Below are 9269 nucleotides of genomic sequence, written 5' to 3' on the forward strand. Positions count from 1 at the left end.
AATTGAGTTCCTTATCTGTGAAACAAGGATAATAATAGTTTCTTCTAGAGTAATTCTAAGGATAAAATAAGTTAATTCTTGTGAAGCACAGTAGTGCCTGGGACATTGTAAACCCTCAGGAGGTTATTGCCATTATTTTTGTTATTACTAGAAGTTTGTTATCTCCTTGAATAGCGTATTTTATTTCTGGGGTGTTCTAATGTTAAAAACTCAATTTGAACTGAAATCTGCCTCTCTGCCATGTCTACCAATTGGTCTTATTTTTGCCATCTGGAGAGAAAATCTGATTCTCTTTTCCTAAGATGGTACTTTATTTTTTTATTTATTTTATTTTATTTTTAAGATTTTATTTATTTATTTGACACACAGAGAGAGAGCACAAGTAGGCAGAGCAGCAAGCAGAGGGAGAGGGAGAAGCAGGCTCTCCGCTGAGCAGGGAGCCCGACGCGGGGCTCGATCCCAGGACCCTGGGATCATGACCTGAGCCGAAGGCAGTCGCTTAACCAACTGAGCCACCCAGGCGCCCCTAAGATGGTACTTTAAACATCTTTTTTGTTGTTGTTCTCCAGAATAAACACCTACTCTCTTCAAGTATTTTCCACAGACATGGATTTGAGTCCTTTCACCATTCTACAGACCTTCTAAGAGCACAACTCAGTTTGAGAATCCTACAGTGGGAACACCACCATCCAGGCATTGTCTGAGGAGTTTGGGGTACTATCACACTTCCTTCTTAGGAATATTGCATATTTGGTTAAACTATTATAAATTTAGACTTTCTATTATATAAAGTCAAACTCATTCATAACTGGCACAATGTTCATGTGTGTTAAATTTTAGTTCTCTTATTTTGCCTTATTATTTTAGCCTTCTTAATCTGTTTGGATCCCTAGACTGCCAACCAGTATATTAGCATCCCTTCTAGTTAAATGTCATTTTCAAGTTTGATGGGTAGACTGTCAATATCATTCATTCAGAGAGAGAATATCTTGGGGATGCCTGGCTGGCTCAGTCGGTAGATCCTGCAACACTTGATCTCAGGGTCATGAGTTCAAGCCCCACATTGGGCATGGAGCCTACTTAAACAAACAAAAAACAGAGAGAGAATATCTTGGATATTTACCTTCAAGATATATCAGTTCAATTGGCACTTTTGGGTAGTGTTACTATCAGTTACTTACTATTTCCTGCCTGTTTAAATTTTATTCAAAATTACCCCTCAGGTGGGGGTTTTGAGGATCTTCAAATAGTTTCATATGAAATAAACCTGTTAAAACAAAAGTAAATTTATGCCTTATTAATTGAAAATTAGCACATTATTAATTAAAATTATTAGTATTTTTTGAGAGTGACTGTTCTGGTGACAAGAAAGCTAATGAGCATTGAAAAGGGAAAAAAATACTCTAGAAGCTAGGGTAAGGGTTAGTAACAATACACTGATAGCCACAAATTTCATTTGAACTCTTAGTTTAAAACTCTGACTTCTCCACTTTTTACTCAAACTATAAAAAAGGAAAGCATGCTCACCCTGGCTTTTTCTTTTTCTTCATATATAATATGAAGGAGCTAATCAACCAGTAAATGAGATTAAGGCAGGAAGAAGGAAGGAGACAGAGATACCACGTTATCTAATTATATGCAAACTCAGTAGATGACTTCTGAATAATTGAACATTGCCTTGCATAACTTTACACACAGTGAGTCCCCAGCAGTTGGAGTTTATCACTTTAGAGCTTTACAAGCTAAAGATAGAATGTATATAGGCTAAAGGGTCTGACTCCTGACCCCATGTAAGGATTCACAGAACTACATTGGGAAATCAAGAAAAACACACTGGAAGGATCCTGAGAGAGCTCTGATTTGTCCAATGGTTCCTCTCTGAATTTGACCCCCTAATTTCTGTTAGGAGTGCTCTAACTGAAATGCACATGTGACCAGGTCTCTGTCTACTTTAAGATAAATTGTGCCCCACCAGTCCCCTTTCCCATTGATTTAGTATGGTATACAAGGCCTTTCATGATCTGGCCCTTGTTACTTCACCTTTCATTTCCCTATTGCATTTTATGCTACTAAACAGGCTGTTTCTTGATTCATGCCTTTGTGCATGTGTATCCCTTTCCTGGAAGACAGCATTTCTTTTCATTTTTTTTACTTTCTATCTCCTTAAAATATTTGGGACCTTTGAGATTATCAATCTCAATCTGTCCCATCATTATAAGAGGAGGGAGAAAATGGAAGTATATCAGAGCAAGTTTGCTATATTTACCAGAATTGGTCAGTATAAACCTGAAGTAAATTATGATAAAGGTACATACCATAATTCCTAGAGGAACCAGTAAGAAGACAACTCGAAAAATAGCTTAAAAGTGAACAAAGGAATTAAAATGGTATACCAAGGAATGTTTGTTTAATGCATATAAAACAATAAAGTTGGAACAGAGGAACAACGACATGAAACATAAAGAAAACAAATTAAAAGTTAGTTAATTAAAAAAAGAAAACAAATAGAAAAATGGTAGGCATAAATCTAACCACAAAAGTAATTATATTAAATCTAAATGGATTAAGCACTCCAATTAAAAGGCAGAGATATAAGTAAATAGGATCCAACTATATGCTGTCTATAAGAGACACACTTTCATAGATACAAATAGATACAAATAGGTTGGAAGTAAAATGATGCAAAAAGTAACTGTGAGAGAGATAGAATAGTTATAATATCAGATGAAATAGACTTTAAGACCAAACAAATTGTTACTATAGGAGAAAAGGGACATTATAATGATAACATGATCAGTCCATCAGGAAGATAAACAATTAAAAACATATATACATCTAAGAATAGACCTTCAAATATATGAAGCAAAAACTGAGAGAATTGAGGGGCGAAATATAATTCAACAATAATAACTGGAGATTCTAATGTACTACTCTCAAAAACTAAAATAATAACTAGACAGAAAATCAGAAGTTATAGAAGTCTTAAACACTGTTAACCAAATTGACCTATGTGAAACCTAGAGATTTCCACCAAACTGAAGTAAAATATACAGTCTTTTTAAGCATATGGGGAGTATTCTTTGAGCTACCATATACAAGGCTATAAAATAAGTCTCAGTATATTTGTAAGGATTGAAATCATACAAAGTATGTTCTCTGAGCCCAACAAAATTAAATTAGAAATCAGTAATGGGGGGCGCCTGGGTGGCTCAGTTGGTTGAGCGGCTGCTTTCGGCTCGGGTCATGATCCTGGAGTCCCGGGATCGAGTCCCGCATCGGGCTCCCTGCTCGGCAGGGAGTCTGCTTCTCCCTCTGACCCCCCTCCCTCTCATGCTCTCTGTCTCTCATTCTCTCTCTCTCAAATAAATAAATAAAATCTTTAAAAAAAAAAAAAGAAAAAAAAAAAAAAAGAAATCAGTAATGGAAGGACATTTGGAAAATCCAACAATATTTGAAAATTAAATGTTTCTAAATAACCCGTAGGTAAAAAAAAAAAAATCACTAGAGACATTAGAATGTATTTCAAACTGAATTAAAAGGCAAACAACACATCACAATTTATGAGATGCACCTAAAGCTCAGGAAAATTTATATACCTCTATGTCTCTATTAGAAAATAAGAACAATCTCAAAATCAATAACCCAAATTTCTTCCTTAAAAAATCTAGAAATATAAGAGTAAATCAAACTAAAAAAAAAGAAAGAGTAAATCAAACTCAAACCAAGCCGAAGGAAGGAAATAATAAAGATTAGAGAAGAAATGAGAAAGAAAACAAACAACAACAATAAAGAGACAGTCAATAAAACTAAAATTTGATTCTTTTAGAAAATCAACAAAATTGACAAACTTTTAGCTAGACTGACCAAGAAAAAATAGAGATGATACAGATTACTAAAACCAGTAGAGAAAGATGGAACATAACCACTCACACTACAGGGATAAAAGGATCATACACAAATATGATGGAAAGCATTATGGCAACAAATTAGATAACCTAGGTGAAATGTACAAATTCCTAGAAAGACACAACTACCAAAACTGACTCAAGAAGAGACAGAAAGGGGTGCCTGGGTGGCTCAACTGGTTAAGCATCTGCTTTCAGCTCAGGTCGTAATCTCAGGGTCCTGAGTCCAGCTCCCTGCTCAGCAGGGAGTCTGCTTCTCCCTCTCTATCTGTCCCTCCCCCCTGCTCATGCACATGCCCCCTCTCTCTCAAATAAATAGTAAAAAATAAAATATTTATTTATTTATTTTTAATAAAAAAATTTTTTTTTTAAAGAAGAGACAGAAAATCTGAATAGATCTGTAACAGGTAAAGAGATTGAATTAGTAAAAACAAAAAACAAAAAACAAAAAATAGAAACAAAAACAAAAAAACCACAACCTCCCACAAAGAAAAACCTGTCCAAATGCTTTCACTGGTAAATTCTATCAAACATGTTTTTTTAAGTTGTTTTTTTTTAAGTAGTCTCTACCTGATGTGGGACTCAAACTCACGACCCTGAGATCAAGAGTCACAGGCTCTTCTGACTGAGCTAGCTAGGTGCCCCTCTATCAAACATTTAAAGAAGAATTAATACCAATCCTTCACAGGGCGCCTGGGTGGCTCAGTTGGTTGAGCGACTGCCTTCGGCTCAGGTCATGATTCTGGAGTCCCGGGATCGAGTCCCGCATCGGGCTCCCTGCTCGGCAGGGAGTCTGCTTCTCCCTCTGACCCTCTCATGCTCTCTCTGTCTCATTCTCTCTCTCAAATAAATAAATAAAATCTTTAAAAAAAAAAAAAATACAAATCCTTCACGAACTCTTCCAAAAAATGGAAGGGTGTTGGGGGGTGGATATTTCCCTTTCATTCTGAGTCTGGCATAACCTTGATACCAGAGTCAGATAAAGACATAACAAGTAAAGTACAGACCAATATCTGTCATGAAGGTAGACCAAAAAATTCACAACCAAATATTAGCAAACCAAATCTAGCACCATGGCCAACTGAGTTTATCCCAGGAATGTAAGGTTGGTTTAACATCCAAAAACCAATCAATGTAACACATCATACTAATAGAATAAAGGGGGAAATTGTGATTATTTCAGTAAACATAGTAAAGGCATTTGGCAAAATCCAGAATCCACTATGAATTTTTAAAAACCAACAAAAACAAACTCTCAACTAACTAAAAAAAAGGGAATGATCTGATAACGAGCGTCTACAAAAAACCTACATCTAACATACCTAATGGTGAAAGGTTGATTATGTTCCCCAGTAAGATAAGGAATAAGACAAGGATATCTTTCCTCACCACTTCTGTTCAAGATTTAACTGGAGATTCTAGTCACTGCAATCAGGCAACAACAAAAACTAAATAAATAAATGTCAGTCGAATTGGAAGTGAAGAAATAAACTGTCTTTATTTGTAAATGATATAACCTTATACATAGAAAACCTTAACAAATCCACAAAAAGCATTATTAGAACTAATAATGAATCTGTTATGGTTATAGGATATAAGATCAATATACAAAAATCAAATGTATTTCTACATATTAACAATGAACATCTAAAAGTGAATGATGCCATATACTAGGACTTCAAAAAGAATAAAAATATTTAGGGAAAATTAACAAAAGAAATGCAAGTCTTGTACACTAAAAACTACAGAATGTTTCAGAGAAAAATTAAAGATCTAAATAAATGGAGAAACATCCCATATTGACTCTAGCAATCACTAAAAAGAGGCCAAACAACTCAATTAAAAAATGAATAGAAGAGTAGATATTTCACTAAAGGATATATACAAATGACTAACACACTCACGAAAAGGTGTTCAACATCATGAACCATTAGGGAAATGTAAATGAAAACCACAACGAGATACCACTACATGCTGACTAGAATGGCTATGAAAAGACAGCCCATACCAAGTGTTAGTGAGGTTGTGGAGAAAGGGGAATCCATACATTGCTGGTGGAATGTAAAATGGTGCAGCCCCTTTGGAAGACAGTTTGGCAGTTACTTAAAAAGTTAAACAGATTTACCGTATGATTCAATAACTCTACTCCTAGTGATTGCCAAAGAGAACAGAAGGCATCTGTCCACACAAAGACTAGCATGTGAATGTTCATAGTGGCGTCGTCATTCAGAATAGCCAACAAGTGGAAACAATCAAACGTTGATCAGCAGGTGAATGGGTAAATACAATGTTCATATCCATACAATGGAATCTTATTCAGCAATTAAAAGGAACTAGCTACTAATATATACGACAGAGAGACTATATATTGTATGATTCCATTTACATGAAATGGTTAGAAAAGGCAAATTTATAGAGACAATAAGCAGATCTGTGATTGTTTAGGGCTGGGGATGGCAGTGGGGATTCACTATAAATGGACACAAGGGAACTTTTTAGGGCGATGGAAATATCCTAGAACTGAATTGTGTTTGTTGCACTGGTCAGTACATTTACTAAAAATCATTGAATTGTACTGTTAAAATGGGTGAATTTTATGTTATGTGAATTGCACCTCAATAAAGTGTTTAAAAATAAAGAAATTCAATAACTTGTCACTTTTTAACATATTAATAGAAACCATTCCAACGATAAGGATGATACTGAGCTTTGTTTGGTGCCAGTCACTGCTCTAAGCACTCTACTCAATCCTCACAACAGCCTCTTATTTCGTAGACAGAAATCGATACTATAATCCCATTTGCAAATGAGGAAACTGATGCCCAGAGGAGTTAAGTATCTTGTTCAAGTTTGTGCAGCAGATAAATAGGTGAGCCAGGGTTCATATCTAAGCAATTGGTCTAGTAAACATGCTCTCACCTCTCTGCTAATATAAATCAAATTTTATGATATTTTTAAAGATCTAATGAAGCAGCATCATTGCAAATTTCTCCTCTTGAAGTTGTAAAAATATACAATATACCAAATTTGATAGTACAAAGCAGGGGAGGAAATGTGTTATTTTTCCGTTTTAGGATAATAGTAAAAGTGCTTCATCAGTGGCCTAGACACTAATGAAGAAGAATGGCTTCCATTTTCTTTTCCTTCCAGTTTTATGGCAGGAGGCAATATATATCCTGAAGAGATAATGGACTTTAGAATTGAAATCACTGAGATTTGCTCTCTGAATCTGCTATTTAAGTTATGTAACTTGTTTGGAGCCTCATTTTTCTTATCTATAAAGATAGATTTAATAATGCCTACATCAGGATTGTGTGTAGGAGACACGATATGAGTTAATGTATATAAAATCTTAGCATCATGCCTTGCTTCTGTAGACACTGAACAAGTGGGAGCTTTCTTTAGTCATCAGGCTCAGGTCTCCTCTTATACATTAGAACCAATCATGTCTTCTAGCCCAGGGCAGGGCAGTTCTCTTAAGACTTCTTAGCCAGATTAAACCTGAAATTCAGAGTTTATCCATGGCTTTATTTAGTTGGCTACTTGTTTATATGTGATCTAGCTTAGTATATTAAAATATAGGATGAAGAAGCTCCTCTTCTGCAGGCACACATCTTACCTAGAAATCTGACTTTAATAATCTTCTCCCATGCTGGACGCTAACCAGACTCCAACCCTGGTCTCTAAGAGATATTATTTCTCTGTTATCTCCTAGTACCGTTAAGGGGTATGATCAGAGCCTCCCTTAAGTGTGGCTATCGTCAGAACACCTCCTCAGAGTTCTGATGGAGGGAAGAAAGGTGGCTAGGAACAGATCTTGTTCTCATGCTAAGTTTTGTGGATGCCAAGTATTACCTAATATCTATGGGGCCCAAGGCCCTACTCACACAAATCACTGAGAGCCATTTTAGAATAAGTGTGGGAAACTTCCTCTATCAGTGGCCACTGACATGTATTTATACATATTAAGAAAACATGTACTGAGGGACAGATTTTGGAAGCATATTTTTTTCTTTATGACAGAAATAGAAAATGTTTATTTATCTAATTGGTAAATTACTGAAGCATTTTGTCCACTAGATGTCGGTATTGCGCTTGAAAAATAAACATAGTCTCGTGCTTTTATAACATAACATGTAAAATGAAAGTTAAATTTTTTAACGTTGGAATGGCATTTTTCTTTCTTTTTCTCTAACAGAAGAAGATCCCACCAGATGACCCAGACTGATCTTATTTCAAGATAATTTCCTTTAAAGAGAAATCAGGAAGGAATTTGTTATACAGAATTTAGATCTGGAAGCATCCAAAGCCTGCTGAGGAATGACAGTTTCCAGTATAGAAAGTAACTTTAACATTTTCTGTTAGTTTGTTCATTCTGGGGGAAGAGTTCTTTCAACTTGTCCTTTAACTCTTCATGACCTATGTCCTGTTTTCAACCCAGGACCAGCTTTCTTCTGAGGTTGGGAATTGGAACACCTTTCCAATATTCTTTCCTGCTTCCACATCCCAGTCCCTTCTGTGAGCCAAGTCCTCAAAACACACAGTATAATCCTGTTTCAGTTGTAAAATTTTAACACTAAACATTTCTTTATTCATGGAATTAAAAGATAAGTCAGAATTTTTCTTTGTTTTCCTTTCCCCATTGTATTTACAAATGAAATGGAACCTACCAGCATATTGTTTTTTGAGCCCTTGAATATTTCTCTATCCCTGCAGTTATATTGAAATAGAACAGATGGAAGCACAGTAGGATCTGTCACATATGCTACACAGACAGTCAAAAGGCTATCAGTGCTTTCCAAAACAAGCAAGAGAAAGAAAGAAAGGGGGGCAGAGGGTGCAGAGAACAGTGGCTATTCTTGATATATGTTAACTGGTACCACATGGCTCATTAAACTGTTTTGAGAAGGAAGTTAAGCCCTGGAAAGCCACTCTCTCCATAAATGCTACTTTTTTCTTTTTTTTTTTTTTTTTTAAGTAGGCTCCATACCCAGCATGGAGCCCAACGCAGGGCTTGAACTCATGACCCTGAGATCAAGACTTGAACTGAGATCGAGCCCTAAGCTGAGATCAAGAGTTGGATGCTTAGCCAACTGAGCCACTCAGGTGCTCCAAGTGCTAAATTTTCTAAGCACTATTTTATTTTGTTTTATTTTATTTTTTAAAGATTTTATTTATTTATTTGAGAGAGAGAATGAGAGACAGAGAGCATGAGAGGGAGGAGGGTAAGAGGGAGAAGCAGACTCCCTGCCGAGCAGGGAGCCCGATGTGGGACTCGATCCCAGGACTCTAGGATCATGACCTGAGCCGAAGGCAGTCGCTTAACCAACTGAGCCACCCAGGCACCCTCTAAGCACTATTTTA

General features: G+C 36.1%; 1 long non-coding RNA gene across 2 annotated transcripts in view; it reads left to right on the plus strand.

Moving 5' to 3' along the window:
- LOC118520018 (uncharacterized) overlaps window positions 1-8486 on the plus strand; it is a 69709-nt gene extending 61223 nt beyond the window's left edge. Inside the window, exon 5 of one of the 2 annotated variants that reach the window (XR_013440729.1) lies at window positions 570-625. This is a non-coding gene — a long non-coding RNA (uncharacterized LOC118520018). Of the gene's footprint in view, window positions 1-569; window positions 626-8103 lie in introns of those variants that run through there. The other variant, XR_013440727.1, reaches the window with a different exon arrangement.
- Window positions 8487-9269: the final 783 nt, after the last annotated feature.

The sequence above is a fragment of the Halichoerus grypus genome, chromosome 8 (assembly GCF_964656455.1).
Source record: "Halichoerus grypus chromosome 8, mHalGry1.hap1.1, whole genome shotgun sequence".
Lineage (NCBI taxonomy): Eukaryota > Metazoa > Chordata > Mammalia > Carnivora > Phocidae > Halichoerus > Halichoerus grypus.